The sequence below is a fragment of the Austrofundulus limnaeus genome, unplaced genomic scaffold (assembly GCF_001266775.1).
Source record: "Austrofundulus limnaeus strain Quisiro unplaced genomic scaffold, Austrofundulus_limnaeus-1.0 Scaffold13, whole genome shotgun sequence".
NCBI lineage: Eukaryota > Metazoa > Chordata > Actinopteri > Cyprinodontiformes > Rivulidae > Austrofundulus > Austrofundulus limnaeus.
The window spans coordinates 3,904,163-3,922,658 of NW_013952415.1; the positions used below are offsets into that span (position 1 = coordinate 3,904,163).

At 38.6% G+C, this 18,496-nt stretch overlaps 1 protein-coding gene across 3 annotated transcripts in view; it reads right to left on the minus strand.

Moving 5' to 3' along the window:
• Positions 1-18,496, minus strand: part of cntfr (ciliary neurotrophic factor receptor) — a 224,313-nt gene that overhangs the window by 142,172 nt on the left and 63,645 nt on the right. The window contains exon 1 of one of the 3 annotated variants that reach the window (XM_014002514.1): positions 15,393-15,402. The exons of the other annotated variants lie outside the window; for them this stretch is intronic. The gene's annotated coding sequence lies outside the window, so the exon portion shown is untranslated. Of the gene's footprint in view, positions 1-15,392; positions 15,403-18,496 lie in introns of those variants that run through there. 3 annotated transcript variants of the gene reach the window in all.

Below are 18,496 nucleotides of genomic sequence, written 5' to 3' on the forward strand. Positions count from 1 at the left end.
CTTTTAGTCTGTCTATCAGAAAACAATATGTTTTTTTGAAATCTGACAGCTTCAGATCGCTCCCATAATGACAGCCAACAGGCRGTTAGTGCTGCAATCACACTAACTCAATACAACCCCTCCTGCCTTCTTCCTCCCATCATGTCTCCTCAACTCACCTATTCATCCTCCTCTTCTACTTCTTTATTCCATATTTATTTATCCGTTCCTCATTGGAGGGGAAAGTCTGAATAGGCATGATTCTTTTGAGTGGTTAATTAAAATATATAATTTATTTCTAATAAATGATTTTGCCTCTGCATTTTTGTGGGGTCCGATTTGGGAACATTTGCATTTAAATTGAAAAAGCCACGAGGAAAATACTCAAGGCAGGCTGAGGCGTCGGAGTTGAGATTGAAAGCATTTCTCCTTTTAAAAACTAAGTCTCAACAAATTCTTTTTTTCKGTTCTTCTTTTTGAAATAAGGTGTTCAAAATAAAACTCCACTGGCTGCTCAGAAATGCCATTAGAACTGCAGTAACAATTCATGGGTTCAACAAGAAGTCTATACTAATTATATTACGCATTTGWAATTACCAATTGACAAACAGACAATGATATTAGCTCTTGATCTATCCTTCAAAAACAAAACAGTCAAATTCTTTATGTCAGCAAGCTGTCAGAAATAGAGTTCATTACAAATGTGTCTGCTGCGAAAATAAAAAGAACTGCTCCCCTGGGTAATAAATAAGCTCTTTGGTTTATAGCAAGAGTAGCAAGCAACAGCCCTAAGGAACATCATCCACAGCTATCAAATGTGGAGGAGAAGCTAACAATAGCTGTCTCAAATTGTTGTCTGCGAGGTCTTCAGCAGGAAACTGCAGGAGAGGAGTTTTGTCTCCAAGTAAGACATCCATCATGTGTGAGAATGTTTCCCGCTTCCCTGACAAAATAAAATCAAAACAAATGATGCAACTCTTAAGGTTGTAAGTAGCTATTTTATTAAGTAATTCCAAAGGGTGTGCAGAGGACTGAGATTTATGGATCGTACAGAAAATTACTGAATATATGACACTGAGACTGTGGTGATTTATCCAGCTGGGGCCCAGGTGGAGATCAGTTGTTTAGTCAAAACCCTGCTGTCTGGCACCACAGAACATGTTGAAACGCTATAAAAATYGTACCTTCACTCACTTTTTTGTGTATATAATAACTCTCAGCAACACAACCCACCAGTAACCCAAACACCCTTTGCTTGGGGCTTAAACAGAAAGTCTTCAAGAGGTGCAGTTCCATTGAAAGCAACAGTTCTTAGAATCTTAATAAAGTCTAAGACAATGACGGCGATTAAATAGGAAATCTTGTCTGGGGCAAGGACAGTGGGTGGAGATTGTCATGACTTTTCAGGGAGATCCTTCTATCAGCAGCATATGAAGTGAAACCTTGAATCTTCAAAGTAAAGCACAAGTGCAATTGCTTGTGCTTTAAAATGTAGAAACTCCTCTTAAAGGCAACTGTCTTTTCCTGGGGCAATGACAAACTTCAAATTTATACTTCATGCACAGGTATCTGAGGGAACACTTCCCCCTATATATATATATATATATATATATATATATACACACACCGGCCACTTTATTAGGTACACCTGTCCAACTGCTCGTTAACACTTAATTTCTAATCAGCCAATCACATGGCGGCAACTCAGTGCATTTAGGCATGTAGACATGGTCAAGACAATCTCCTGCAGTTCAAACCGAGCATCAGTATGGGGAAGAAAGGTGATTTGAGTGCCTTTGAACGTGGCATGGTTGTTGGTGCCAGAAGGGCTGGTCTGAGTATTTCAGAAACTGCTGATCTACTGGGATTTTCACGCACAACCATCTCTAGGGTTTACAGAGAATGGTCCGAAAAAGAAAAAACATCCAGTGAGCGGCAGTCCTGTGGGCGGAAATGCCTTGTTGATGCCAGAGGTCAGAGGAGAATGGGCAGACTGGTTCGAGCTGATAGAAAGGCAACAGTGACTCAAATAACCACCCGTTACAACCAAGGTAGGCAGAAGAGCATCTCTGAACGCACAGTATGTCGAACTTTGAGGCAGATGGGCTTCATCAGCAGAAGACCACACCGGGTGCCACTCCTTTCAGCYAAGAACAGGAAACTGAGGCTACAATTTGCACAAGCTCATCGAAATTGGACAAGAGAAGATTGGAAAAACGTTGCCTGGTCTGATGAGTCTCGATTTCTGCTGCGACATTCGGATGGTAGGGTCAGAATTTGGCGTCAACAACATGAAAGCATGGATCCATCCTGCCTTGTATCAACGGTTCAGGCTGGTGGTGGTGGTGTCATGGTGTGGGGAATCTTTTCTTGGCACTCTTTGGGCCCCTTGGTACCAATTGAGCATCGTTGCAACGCCACAGCCTACCTGAGTATTGTTGCTGACCATGTCCATCCCTTTATGACCACAATGTACCCAACATCTGATGGCTACTTTCAGCAGGACAATGCGCCATGTCATAAAGCTGGAATCATCTCAGACTGGTTTCTTGAACATGACAATGAGTTCACTGTACTCAAATGGCCTCCACAGTCACCAGATCTCAATCCAATAGAGCATCTTTGAGATGTGGTGGAACGGGAGATTCGCATCATGGATGTGCAGCCGACAAATCTGCGGCAACTGTGTGATGTCATCATGTCAATATGGACCAAAATCTCTGAGGAATGCTTCCAGCACCTTGTTGAATCTATGCCACGAAGAATTGAGGCAGTTCTGAAGGCAAAAGGGGGTCCAACCCGTTACTAGCGTGGTGTACCTAATAAAGTGGCCAGTGAGTGTATATATATATATATATATACTAAAAGTGAAAAGAAGTTGGAAGTTTTCTTTTTGCACTTTTAGAAGTCTGGAACGCTATTTTTATTGTTTTTTTTTTCCCTTTTCATTAACATTTTGTTTTATCCTTAACGGTGCTGTAACTCTCTGACAGGTGTTTATCTACAGGCTTCTAACATTAATTAGCTCAAATGTTAATGAGTTTACTCTGCCTGTGACCCAGATGGCTGTGATAACAGAAAATGAGCATCTCTGGCACGTTCATCCATCAATAACTGTCCTGAATGAACACACATTTACTCGCAAACACATAACTAATCACACATAAGTCGCGCCACTGTAACCTTTAATGTCAAGTTCCATATCCAGTAATACAACTTCCTCATTCCCATAATGCATTGCTTTGCTCTGTAACGCTAATTCCCTCATCAATCACACTGGGTTGCGTCAGATTAACTACAAGCACTGAGGGACAAGATGGGAGGGGTTATGGTCGAGCCTGATAGTGTGTCTGTTGGCATTTTGGGAGCACTRCACACATTCGTACACACACAGCTGGCATTTAGTGCAAAGTGTTGATAGCTGGATGGCTGTGACCTTTTTCACAGTGGCGCTGGCTCTAATTGCTCGCTAAAGACAACGTCAGCCGGGCCTCGAGAGGTAGCACACTCCTAGCACGCAAAACGCACGTAAGCGCGGGCATGCGAACCCCCTGTACATGTGGTCGGCGGCGTTTGGCTCATGGTGATAAATTCAGCCATTGATTACATATGACTGCTTTCAGCTGGCTGAGATTTAGGGGACCCGAACACGTCAGCCTCTGTGTATCATGTATCGTAAAGAACCGCTGCCGCTGGAGGTCCCACATGGCAGAGCGGCCGTGCCTAACCTGTTATGGATTCTACAAGAAAACCGTACACCTCATAAGTCAGTAGCATAAGCTCTTCCTAAACTGTTATGAGTTCTATCCATTTAAATGTATGAGGTAAAAAAAAAAATTAAACATGGCAGCTCCAGTCATACACATAAACCAAGTTTAAACAAACAGCTCATTCTTAATAAATATGTGAAGTTCATCTTGCTTATTTCCTCAAATAGAACTTTGATCTAGTCGTGTCACATGTTGTTCAGATTATTATTATTATTATTTTTAAATGAATATGAGAGTGTACATATGAGAGAAGTATTTTTGTCTCCAGCCAGCCATCTGGACCTCCTTGTGTGTGTGGAAGCAGATTTAGGTGGTTAGAGAGCTCTGGAAAAACACACTGTTACCTCCAGCCCTCTCACCTCTGAACTCTATAAGTGTATCAAAGCTAAGAAAACAGAGCACTTTGTGTGTCTCTGCATGTCTGTCTGAGGGTGTGTGTGTGTGTGTGTGTGTGTGTGGAAATGTGTGAGTGTGTGCGCACGTGTGCGCGAGGGAGCATTCTTAAGTCCTACGAGGCTTTGAATGATGGGTGTAGACTCCCCTTTGTGAACAGGGAGCCTCCAGGAGCTGCGCAGCATGTGTGTGTTAGTGTGAGTGTGCGTGAAGGAGAGTGTGATGTACAGGCTGTGATGTTCTGAACGGAGGTGTTTTTACTGGGAGTTAATCAGAACCAGAGCTCAGCCCTGCCCACAGTGGGTCAAACACTTGCAGTCTCCACTCCACTTTTTTTTCCCAAAATTCAATATCACCGACCTGCAGCTACCAGCATCACTTTCTCCTTCCTATATAAAGAATCCGTAGTAGAGTAAATAGGCTTGTTGCTAAAATAAACAAAAATAAATAAATAAATGCATCAAATTTAACCACCACTGATAAATGGCTACAAAAAAGGCATAAATCTAGGTTTATAGTTGATGCGTTGCACCGGGCGTGAGGGGGCGTGCGCAAATAGTGACGCAATCGAGCCGTCCCTGCCCCTGCGTATTAGCCCAGCGCAGTGTTCTGGTGTGTAGCACCTCCAAATTTTTGTAACTCCATAAAGACTGCACAAACCGCAGACCATTCAAASAGTTTGTCAAGCGTTTGCCCTACTTACAACATTTTCACGAGTTAGAAAGTGTACTGCCACGGTTCTTTTGGAGAATACTGCAACAAGTAATATTGTCAAGGATAAACACCTACAGCGCTGGGGAGGGTCTGTACACGCCCTGCACGAGTACCCAAAGCATGACTATATCCCAGCCTTTAAAGTGGCTGACGTCAAATTTTTGTAATACATATGAATGAATTTTTAGAAAGAGGACATTGATAAAATATTGCAAAAGAAATTTCATGCTGCTGAGATGAACAGTTGTTGAGATATTTGTCTGTGAAGTAACAGGAAGTGATGTCAAAGGGGAATGTCTGCATGTGAACACGGCATTGCTACAACAGCTGACAATCAAGACTGTAGAGAAGAATCTGATGTTTCTTTAGATTATTTTGAGTCACTATCAGAGAGAGATGAAAAAGAGTCAGAGTTCAAATAATATTGTTTCAATAAACAAAGACCAGAGAGTTTTCTTTGTTAAAGAGTTCCCTTTTGATGTCACTTCCGGTTTCACTTTGGCTGARCCAAGTTGAAAAGAAAATATGTCAGTTATGGGACAAAATGGGTTAAACCGTGTGTATTATTCCAACTTTATTWAATATAAAATGTATTCTTTGACTTTTTGYATTTGAATAATATGCATATCACAGGCACTTTAAGCCTGACATTTTTTTTTTTGGTTGGAAGTTTTGCCATCATGGAATCTCATTTGATTTATTCACGGATGCAAATACAAAATCAGATGTTTCTGAAGAGCTGGGCATTGAAGCCAAATTCAAACATTCCTYGTGGCCAGCGTGATGAAGGGTTTGTCTCTTCATAAAACCAGTCGATGTTATTTTGGGAATAATTGCCTGCTTTTCTGACCTGGTCACAGGCCAAAGTCATGTGGATATTTCCACTAATAAGAGATAGAAGGAAATGCAAAATGATGTTTATTACAGGCAGATTCAGACTACACTTTGGTAAACAACACTGCTTCATAAAAAATAAAGTCAAACCCTAAAGTTGTTGAAAAAAAAGTGTTTTGATTCCAATCAAATAAAATCGCTCGTGAGAAAAAAATAACATTAAATAAATTTATGTATCTATGAAAGATGAAGAGTTTTTTTGTCCCTTTTTTTTCCTGTCTCACTTCAGCACTGTGTATGATTGTGCGCATGTGTTTACCTAATATGTTTGCCAAGCCGCCTTAGTAAACAGCGGAAACAGTTCCAGCTTGGACAGGGCTTAAACACACTTAGAGACCCTCTTACACACTTTTACACACAGTCGGGCTCACATACGCTCCACAGACACTATCTGTTTCACTGTCCACTGAATTTGACCACAGGAGGCTATTTGTAGACTTGATTCCTACAATTTGGCCTGGATCTAGCTCCAGCTATTGGTTGGGTGGCCTCACCTGGGTGGTACAAACTGGATTTTTTTACAAACTGGTGTGTGGAAGACACACACATGAAAACATGACGATAGAGCCAAATGTTATTAGTGGGAAAAAAAAATCAAAGATAGGAAAAAACCCTAAACACACCTTTGTGTGGCAAAAAAAAAAAAAAAATGCATACATCAATAATAAAAAACCCAAGAACACCAACAAATATACAGAACAAATATTCTAAATATACATAAAATAAAATAAAAATAATAACAAAATACATGAGACATAACTAGAATATATTGAAGTTTTGTTTTGAGACAACTAATTTAATGTTTATTTCTTTACCATGCATGACTAAAATAATTATAGTATGTTCAGGAACTTGTTTAAAGCTTTATCATGTCACCTACCCAGTTGTTTTGAATGGCTTGAACTTATTTAGCACCTTGTAAAGTCCACATGGRCCCCAAGGTGCTTTACACTTCARGCATTCAAMCATTCACTCAAACAACCTACCGGTTCCAGGACAACTTCCATAACCACTCCACCACAGCCACCCCTTGATAAATGCATACATTGTTTATTTGTTTTAAATATCTATCTTAAAGCTTAAATCTATAAGTCACACATGAGRCTTTCAGCCTGAAATATAATGGTGAGTATTGATACTGAGCTATGAGGATGTCATATTACATCACAACCGCATGCTTAGTCACCCCAGAACGAGTCATCTACTGCTGATCACCACAGTTCTAGACTGCATTTAGTCATCACTGACTTAACACAGGTGTCATTATCTGAGCTCACTTTGTGTCTGCATGTGTGCGTATACCTGTGTGTGTTTTACAGAGCAAGAGACTCATTCATTATCTCGGTCAACTCCCTCTGTTCTCCACAAGCCCTAAAGGCACTCAGTCTGCCAGCCATTCTCTTACTTTCTGTCTCTCCCTGTGAAGCTATAATTCAACATTTAAACTGGGGCTGTCTGTCACACTCAATTCACGTCTCATTCTGGGTTTTCTCTTTTCACCTGCTGGCCCCTCGTCTGTCATGCTCTCCACCTTTTTTTCTGCCTCCCTCTATAYACCGTTCTCATAGGCTACACCCTCTGCAACATCCTATTTCTTCCACATTGCTCATCTTTTCTTCCTCTAYGATTCCCTCTAGATAGTCTCTCTCTATCCTCTGGTAAACGCTGATGACAGCATATCACACTTTGACACAGCAGAGAGTCCTGATCTCCTCCCAGGAGAATTGCTGTGATGGTGTTACACCAATGAGTAAGCAGGAACAGCAACGACTTCAGAATACAAATACTTTCTTGTATAGTGCAATAATGAGTAGTCAGCTGTAAACATGGACTTTAAAAACACACTTTTTGTTATAATTTGTTTGCATCTTTACCTCTAAAGTCCTTGGAAACAATCTCAATCTAAAGAATGGATGTTTATCAAAACCCCATTTCACAATGCTCTCAAGTTGGATCTGACACGCCTTTTTCAAGCCTCAGTGTGCTGGTGTCATGTAATCATCTGGGCAGGTTGTAGTCAACCAGCTGCTGTTACACCTCAGAACTGCCAAGACAGGACTGACTTAGCAATAATGTGTGGAGGGTGGGTGGCAAAAGCAGTACTGTGTTTGAGGCAACGGGCACACTGTCGCTCCCTGGTTCTATGATGCTGCCGCACTTCCGTACACGAGTTTGACAATCCGAGCCCTCCGATGTGGGTGGAAAACATAAATCGGTAATAACCTCTTCTCTCATAGCAAACTGCATGCCTTTGATACAGGCACAGAACCCCTGTTTGCTACTATAGAGCTGCCCCGTGGCCAACAACAGAGAATTGTATTCATAATGTGGCTCCGAGTCATTAACATGCACGGCAGCATGAGTGTGACTCAAAGCATTGCTGAGTGAAACATCCAGGCTAAGTTAAAATTACCTGAATAAATAAAAGGTTAAAATATATACTTTAATTTCCTTCAGCCTGAGGTAGTTTCAGGGTAATCACATGAATTCTTATTATATTGTTCCAATAGGCACTGCCCACACAGCACATGATTATGAAGTGTATTAAATGCATTTATTCATTGTGACTGTTTTGTAAGTGGCTGGGTCATTTTGAATAAGAGGCTATTTTCATCCTGGTTGTTATTACTAAAAAAAAGTTGGAAAAATTACTATAATAAAAATAAACTATGAAGTCAATGCCAAAAATATACAACCACCCCACCACAATCCTAATGTACAGATCTAAAGTGTTTACATTCACTAGTATGTACTGTTTCAAGGAAGCACCTCGCTCATGAAGGTTTTGACAGAAGTATTAGCATTCTCTTCATGCCACCTTCACTTCAGCACACATACACAAACACATACACATTCGCATGCCCCTACCACTTTACTCCTGGCCTTTCATAGTTTATTAGTGAAGCAATCTGTTACAAAGGTTTGGCCAAGAATCGGCTGYGCTCGGTCCGTTTGTTGCACATCTTGTSTTCACCCTAGCTGCATCCAAATGAYCTGATGGGGAAATATCTCATCAAGGTCGCAGTCRCACTCCCCAGAACAATATAAATTTTCCAAGTGTCGTAGGGCAGGGGGAACTAGCATACTGAAAGATAGCATTGTGAAAGGAAATTGAAGACAAAGATTAGGTTAGACAACAATGAGATGAAAAATAAAACATGACAACAATCTGAGAAGAGTATGAAACGTTTTTAAGACAACACAAACAAGAGGAGAAATAGTGGTGCATAGTTCCTCTGATGGATGTGTACAACCACCCAAGCTAAAAAAGAATAAAACCTTTTTTTTAATTTCTGTAAAGCTTTTTAGTTGACCTTAAGCCACTTTCTTTAGTTATCATGCCATACACTTGGGGTTCTTGAAGACATATCAGGATGAACTGATCACATTGCCTCACTCTGCTCTGTAGTTTATTTTCTTTGTTTGTTTTAATGYATCTGAAGAAATTTATGGGTCATTTATTTACTGACCCTGAGAGAACACTCACACTAGACAAAACATATTTAGTGTGGCTCATTCTAATACTCATGAAAAAAAAAATAAAAAACAAGCACTCAAAGACACACACACACACCAAAAAACACACAGATGGAATCATTTAAGTGTGTTATGTAACAGCACTTAAAAAACTTACCCTAACTTTCAAAGTAATTTTTTGCACATGGAATTTGTAAATTCTATTCCCCTGCAGCTAGCAAAATAAATAAATAAATAAAAATAAAAATATTATAAAACAAACAAAAAAAGAACCACTCTGGCAGAAAAACATTCTTAAACTTGTTGAATGAATAAAATCAACAACATAAATCAGAAATTTACAAAACCATAATAACAATCATATATTGATATTTTGTTTGACAGAGTTTTAACATTGTTGTCATTTAAAGACAACTACAAATTTTACATATTTTTGACATATTACAAAACAGCTACATGGAGGCTAAAATCTACATACAAAGGAAATAACAATAGTAACTGTTGGTGGAAAATATAGTTAAATTGGCTTTCTGACCAGGTAAGAAAGGCCTGAGAGCTAAATCAGCTTTTTTGAGCTTTATATCATGTCATGACATCATCCCCTCATCAAAAACATACTCAGAGTTTTGCCTTGACTCATTCATGCATGTTTGTGAAATCCTGTACTGTCCTGAGGCAGTCATGCAGGAGAGCAAAAACGTCTGGTTGGCCTAAGAACCACCTCTTAGGTGCAGCTCCTCCTCTGAACTGTGTCTCCAAGCTGAGTTTCTGCATTTCAGAGCCAATTTCAAGGCATTTAGAAATGGCTATGATGCAAAGTCAAATGATTTTTGATTTATACATATGCATACATTTTCATAACAACTGAAGGTCACATACAGTTGCTTCATTGTGGTATAKAATTTAACTATATGCCTAAAAAACATTGTGTGGGCAATTTAAATCATTTTTCATGCAATAGCTTTTTCTGAAGACAATGAACCTCTTTAATTTGTTTCCTTATTTCTCTTTGCATGTAAAACTAACTAAAATCAAGGTTTTTCATATTCACAAAGTTGCACCTCAACATTATACCGGACAAACTAAAGAAGAAAAAAATGCAAACAAGGATGAATGTATAACAATCAATGAAATAAACACCAACAAAAAGAAAAAAAATGTGTAGGTCTTCTGGACGGGTTCTTCTCTAATGAAACGTTTTGTCTCTCCTCCAAGAGACTTCTTCAGTCTGAGAGTTTCAGGCAAAATTCAGGCTTTTAAGCACTGCTTCCATGTGACTGATACTCACATTGCATGGCTATCGTTGACACCTAATTAACACTTATTGTTAACACTCTTTCACTCTTTCAGAGATGAGGATGTTCTCATTCTTGATAGAGAGGAACGCTGGTTTGAGAGAGGAGTGAAAGAAGCCATTTTTGTGAAGAAAGACCGTCCATCATTAAACAGAGGTGGAGGCCTCCATTTTCAGTTGTCCCCCTCCTACAGCACTGCTWTTGCCAGTATCACTCCACCCCCTGTTAACAATAAGTGTTAATTAGGTGTCAACGATAGCCATGTGATGTGAGTATCAGTCACATGGAGGCAGKGCTTAAAAGCCTGAATTTTGCCTGAAACTCTCAGACTGAAGAAGTCTCTTGGAGGAAAGACGAAACGTTTCATCAGAGAAGAACCTGTCCAGAAGACCTATACAATTTTTTTCTTTTTGATTTTTTACCTGGATTACTGAGATGCATCAGGACAAACACCAACAAACCCCAGTTTTTGAAAGCTGAGCTATGAGGCAATCCTAAACCAACATAAAACATAAAAGAACGAAAAATGACTGAATGTAAGTATTCTTTCAGTCTTGTTAAACTCCATACTGCTATGACAACCGTTTGCTGGCAGAGAACTGTAATGGTTTTTAATGTTGGGAGGTGACTCAGAAAAAGGCGATGCAGAGATGGGCGTTAATCAGAGGCTTTCAAACCACCTTATCCATACATTTCAATGAACAGAGGCACACTTACAGCTTTTTGCTGCTTTATTTTAGATTATATTCCGTGGGCCATGTGAGATGACTGACAATTGCTGTCAGAGCCCACTCCATTACTCGAGCACACTCTCKCACACACGCGTATATATTGATTTTGAAAGTCTGCAGGCTGTGGAGTGGAGCCAGTGTGGAGTGAGATACAAGAGGGAAGTACATGCAAAGAGAATAGCCTGAACAGCTGTGGAAGGGCAAATTTTCCTTATTGAATGGGCAGAAGTTTCCACATGTACAACATAATTAAACTGAGAAACAATCTATTTTAATAAGCATTGTTTAGCTAAGCTATACTTTGTGGGGCTTAATGTGAGAGGAGTTTGAAAGGATTAGTTTAGCACTTTGTAAGTGGAGTTCTGTGAAAAGRTTGTCMATATCTTACCTGCTACTACTTTGAGTATCCTCAATTTGGAGCAATAGAGTTTAAYTATCTGAGCTAATTGATAGTTTGTGCAAAAATACTATWAKAATTTCTTAYAAGGACTTCTATGAATGCACARTTGGTAWATGTACATTAYTATATATCACATGTGTATATTGTGGGGTTGTTTTTGTTTGYTATCTTTTATTTATATTTCATTATTCTTCTCAGCCTCTCCTGTATTAAGCTGCAGTAATGTGCAAATTTCCCCTCTGTGGGATCAATAAAGTTTTATCTTATCTTATCTCATTTCAAACATCTAATTGCAATTTAAGCATCTGTTTGTTTGGAAAACATTTACGCCGATTTCACATTACACAGTTACTCTGGCAGACATTTGTTCCTGCAGAGAGTACACTGGGCTGTACCAGAAGTGCTATGGCTAGCTGCTGCTACCAATATTTTTTTACAAATAACCGTTCAACTCCACATAAATATGTGTTCAATGCTGAATACTTCAAGATTTTTTATATTCATGCTGCTTTTGACACTTCTGTTTTCACTTTATACTTATAATTTTTTGATGTTCAACCTATTATTTTTGTATTTTGTTTTTATAATCTTACCATAAATGTGACTGCTGCTGCTATGTCTGTCTGAATTTCCCCACTGGGTGATAATAAAAGTTATTCTAAGCTGTTGTATTTCAGTTTTTGAGATAAAGTCTCTAATAGGGACATATGTTCTACAGGCTAAATATTTGGAGTCGATAGCTAAAGATGTCAGCTTAAAGTAAAAATAAAATCAATTGAACAAGTGGGAAAATGAGAAAGAAATATATCTGAGAGGCAACTGAGAGTCAGATCAATGCCAATGTAAGAAAATGGGCAACCTAGTGTGGGCTTCTTTAAAACTCCCAACACTGTGATCTTCACACCCAGTGACACACAGCCATTTCACCAGAGGCCATGATGCTACTGCCACCCAACAACTTCACATTTTACTCTTTTTATCTCAAACACCTTCGCTGGGATTCMGCTCTCCATTTGTACTACTTTGTCTGACACCCACCTTGCACACTCCTGTCTCTAATGCCTGACTTTCCGTATGTTGTCTCTGTGTGTTTTGCTGCCGCTACAATGGAGAATTCAGGCTGCAGAAGGTGTGAAATGAGACTATATTGATTTGCCTGCCTGTGTGGAAGTGGGCTTATGTGTGTGTTTGTGGGTGTGTGACAGAGAAAAAAAAAACATGCTCTTAAAGACATCTTGAAGGATGCACATTTTTGATTCATTAGCATATTTGTGTTGCGATCATATAAACAAAACAGGTGATGATGACTTCATTCAGTAAAAGGTAAGTGCAAAAATGTTAAACTGTTGATTGTGTTTTTGTATTGCTGTCATGAATATGACATGCAATATTATATATACTGTATATATGTTTATAATATTGCATTTCTTGTGCTTATATGTTACTTACGGTTTACACGGATGCATTTTAAAATTGTTGATTTTCAAACATAATGGAGCACAAGGCAGATAAAGACAAATAAGAAATGGTATCAAAGCAGAAGCTAGTTTAATTTTCCTCCTCTAATCTCTACTGAAGTATTAATATTTACCACAGTTCACAGACCACACATTTGCCAACTGGTGACCAAAAGAACCATCATTTCTGCCTCAACACAAGCCAAACAGATGGTCATAAATTAAAAATAAAGTCAATATTAACCAGAGTTCTAAGCAGCTGCGCCCAATTTATGTGCCCACATATTATTGTGGTGCTACTTCTGCATTCATCACTTTTAACTGTCACTACAYCAGCTAACCAATTCCTACACTTAGATGCCAACCTTTAGGAACAAGACCGTACGGACCGATAGCTGCTAATATTTCACTTTAGAGTTACAAGATACATCAATCAATTTTAAATAAATAAATTAATATGAATAAATTTGAAGGTTTGATTTGATTGATTTGTCTGAGACTTTGGGTTGTGTAATGTCACAGGAATGAAACTCCCTTTGTGATTTATTTATTTATTTTATTTTCAGCACAGGGAAATGTTGCTGATGAACACAGTGATGATTACACAGCTTGCACGAAGAGTGGATGGGGGATTCAGTAAGTGGGATACAGTCCAATTATTTTTCACCTCAAGCTCCACCTCAAAGTTGGATTTTTTCCCCCCTCCTTTCAATTTGAACTGATTAATGAGAGGTTCAAACTGTATTTTTTGAATTTCAAAGTGGACAAATTGTTGTGTGAACTCAGCATTAACTCTGCTCTGTTTTAAATAAATGTGCAGCTGAGACTCTTCCCCTCAGCACGAAGCTGCAGAGCCTGCACGGGCAGGCTGCTTGAGTGACACAATTTTATTGGTTTTTGYTCTGTACAGATTTGTTTAAAGTGATGCCACACAAATGAAGTGGAATAATTATCTTCAGTAATAATTTATCCAGGCAGTCAAGAGACAATTGTCAACTCCTGAAGACATTTCTGACGATTCAGTTTCACAAGATCTCCTGCCATGTGATCCCATTGCACCCCTATTGTCTATGGGTCATTTTTGACCACCCCTATTAATTTTGTTTTTAATTTTTTTAACACTTTTATAACTGCCTAGTTGGAATCGTGTAGAATCCTCTCCTCCTTTTTACCTTTCATTCTTCATTTCAGCTACATTCCCCCCTCTGCCTTTATTTCTCATTTCACAGTCTCTCTCCTCTCTTCTTCCCTTCCCTCTTTTCCTCTTCCCTTGTAAGATAATACATTTGTAGCCTGAGTGATTTATTGATTCTCTGAACCCCAGCAACCTTCAGAAAGGTATTTTTTTTTTTGAGAAGGAAAGAAGATTAGACAAAAAAATGCAGCGCATTTCAAGGTTAAACGGACTCTACTTGCTTTACTTATCAGTGGTAATATTGGTGCTTTTCTGTGAGGGTGATGTGAGATGAGTAAATGTGAGAAGACTTCTGCAATTTTCCTGTACTCTATCTCCTTCCTCTACACTATGTGTTTATTTTCCTCTTTTCTCATAGTTTCAGCCAATAGAACAGAAGAAAGACTTAAATCTGCAGCTCAAGGATGAAATTGCAAAATGTAGTCATTCCTTTACTTTGGCATTGCTGCTGGTATTTGGGCCTTTACAAACGCAAGACGTTTGTGCCACAATTCCATCCTGAACAGGAAGTAAAGCTTTTATAAAGGTTCCCTGCGATACACAACCCCTGTTTTAGATTTTAAGCTATTTTAAGCAATGTATGTGTTCATGGATACATTTTTGCTACATCATGGGGATTATTTTCTAGAAAAAAAAAAGCCTCATGGGAACCAAAGCCCCAGAATTCAGGTGTGAATTGAGTTTAGGCTAGCTTTAGAGTCAGGTATGTACTGGGGTAGGTTTAGTGTAAAGTGTCAGGGTTAGGCTGTAGAAATGGGCAAAAAAACTGAATGGTAATAAATGCAAGGTCCTCATGAGGATATAAAAAACAAGCTGTATGTGTGTGTGTGTGTGTGTGAGAGAGAGAGAGAGAGAGAGAGAGAGAGAGACTCTGTCTATGTGGGTGAGAGAGAGAGAGAGAGAGAGGCTCAGCTTTAAATTGGTTTTATTTGTGTTAAAGGAAAAACATACAGTATTTGGTCTGTACTGAAGAACATTTTCAAATTACTGATTTTCTAATTTTCTTTTTTTAAATTAACTACAAATTAGCTTGAACAAAAAAAAGTTTTTTTCCCCATTTTCTCAACTTTACTTTTCCAGAACTTACAGTAATTGCAGCTTGATTCTCCGAGAGGAAAAAGGCACAATTCACATTGTATTCCATTTTTAGCCTCCAGTCAGTCATTGAACATTGTAGCGGCTGATCCACTAAAAAGAAACAGGCTTATCAGTGAATTTTATGAGAGGAGTGATTTATATTAAGGGAAGCACAGACAAGGAGATTTAGGAAGAAAACCACATGAAGGGAGCAGAAAGACTTTTTAACACCCTAACCATTTCTGACAGGGCCTAATAGTTCTTGGCTTTTTCTCTGACCTGAACCAATCATCACTTTGGTTCCACATTTCAAAATAATGAGTCCAATTAAGTCAAAGGAATATACTGCACTGCCAACCACAGGTTTTAAAATGTCATTTGTCAGTGAAAAAGACTCTAAAATAGAAAAAAAAATGTTGGACCTCTGTAAGCTATAAATGATCTGTACATAAGCAATAAACTGGCTACACTTTGCATTCACGTCATGCACTGAGATGGTCAAATCTGCTAAAATCATTTCAAATTGAGTTCTCAGAATTTCTGTGAAAAAAAAACATATAATTGCTCAAATGACCTGTCAACACGTGTTCATTTTATGTGGTCCACAAAGACTCTAAATACGTAACAATGTTGTAAAATAACCACAAACTGCTTTATAGTGAGCATTACCATAAACGTATAATGCATGTCGATTATTTTACCCATGAATGGACAGCATCCCATCAAAAGGTGGAGCTGCACAGGGTTCAAAAGTAGCCATTAGCCAGTAGTCATAACGATACGAAGAACATGACGTTTAGAGTTTATGCAAAGTTAAACACAAAATTTTGAAGTTTATTATAACTGGCTCTTTAAAGGCCACCACAATGCTCAAGTGGTTCTCAGTGAAAAAAAAAAAAAAAAGTATAACAAGCCAGCCCAAAATCACACTCATTTTTAAAGCACTGTGCTTAGGATCAACTACAATAAAATTCTGATTTTAATAAATTTCTTAAGGTTTTATAAATAAAAACATTTGTTTGAGAAGTGTAGATATGCTTTATCAAAGAAGRATTCCCACAAAGATTCAGTCTGTTTTAGCCTGGCTGCACAGTGTGCACACACAACAGACAACCAGCTCGTACCCTCGAGGTGAAATGATGTGATTTATATAAGGTTTGACCCAAACTTGTTGAGTTTACAGAAGCTATTCACTTTTTGTAAAGAATGCTGATCGTATTGCCGGAATGAGCCGCTCTCAGTTCAAGCCCCTCAGCTAAAGGAAAAAAAAAAAACACTCTTAAGGTCAAAGTTCATAAAAATATTAATGTCACTCATGAAGGTGCTTGTTTAAACACATCTGTGCACTATACGTTGAATAAATAACAGTAGCATATTATTATTTATTTTTATTTTGTTTTGTTTTACATTTATAATTCAGAAATTGAGGAAATATGGACAAGAAGCTAATTAAAGTTTTACTGCTAAACTAGGGCTAACATTAGTTATTCAGCGCATGTTCTCTCTGCAGCTGTGTGGGTTTTCTCTGGTTGTCTCCCACAGTATAAAAACAGGCATGTTAGGGTAATTGCCTATTCCACTCAAGGTGTGATTGTGTGTGAGTGTGTGTACTTGTGTGTGGTTGTCCATCTAGTTTGTCTCGGTGTTGCCCCAGAGATGGAGTGGCAACCTGTTCAGGGTTTACCCCACCTCTGGCCCATTAACTGTTGAGTAAAGCACCAACTCCCCACAACCCTGAAGAGGATTAAACAAGTACATAAAACAGATAAATGACTGGACCTTCCACAGAGACCAGTTTGTGTCAGGGTCTGATGCTCCTCTGATGTCTTTAACCTTTTATGAAATTTAATGCTTGGCACTGAATGTGAATTAGGACCAGCACATCAGCAACTTCATGACCAGAAATGCACCAGATGACATCAGTTTACACTGGCACCAGTACTCTTTTTTTAATCAGCTGCTTTAAAAATAGGACAGATTAATGGAGGATAGAAGGAAAAAAAGGTGAAAGATACAAAAGGAAAGAGTAGGGGAAATTACAAAACAGAGTAGTTAAGAGCTAATTTAATGAGGAATATTAAACAATAAATAATTAAAATGTTTTTTTTWAAAAGTTGGGAGAAACACGATGGAGAACAATTTAGGATTCACATGAACAGATCTAATAACAATGWGAGCCCTCTCTTATCCTCCTCTTTATCACTCACCCTCTTTTCACCTCTCTCAGGAAGGGGGACAAGTCGTTATCAAAAGAAAGGGGTCTTAGTGAAAATACTGCACTTATCTATAATGGCAGACAATCAAATAAAATTCTACTGTTTTTGTCGACAATCTGATAGTGGCCATCCTGCCTCATGGATTCTCAGCTGTCTGGTGAGTGCAGCAAAAAACAGACTCTTATTTTGTTCACTTTAGTTCTATTTTCTCTACTTTAGCCTTTTTTTCTTCCCTCCCACAGTTTGGCTTTTTTCCCTGACCTTGTTCAACTGTCTCCTCAGTTCTACACCATATGTCATTTTGCAAATTCTGAACAAATTACATGGGATATTCTTAGTTTTTATGTCTTCTACCATCCATTCTTCTTTATGGTCATTTAGTTGCATCTGTCTCTGCATCCCCCCCCCCCCTCAAAACAACCTCATTGTGATGGATGTAACTGCATAGTTGCTCCATAACGTTAGCGTAACAAATGTTATAGCTCACTAAAATTGTAGCTGCGCGTCGCTTCAGCTATTTCCTTGAATCTCCTGAGTAAATGAAGAAAATTACGCACCTGTTTAGGTGTTTTAATGCGGATGCATAATGCAAAAGACACTACTCAAAAATAAAAATAAAAAGGAGTGTGATGAGCATAAATTCAATATATAAAAAGGTGAAAAAAATAGACATGTCAGCTCTGTTCATTCATTGCTTATCTCAGATAGAATGGAAGTGAATTTTTTTTTTCCAGATGGCATTCTGAAGTTGAAGATGTTTTGCTTCCTATCCAGGAGGCTTTCTCAAATTCAGAGCCTCCCGGATAGGAAGCAAAACATCTTCAGAACTCACCAGAACAGATTTATTGTTTTGGGTGGGGGTCTCAGGGGGAATGGTGTGTGTGTGTGTGTGTGTGTG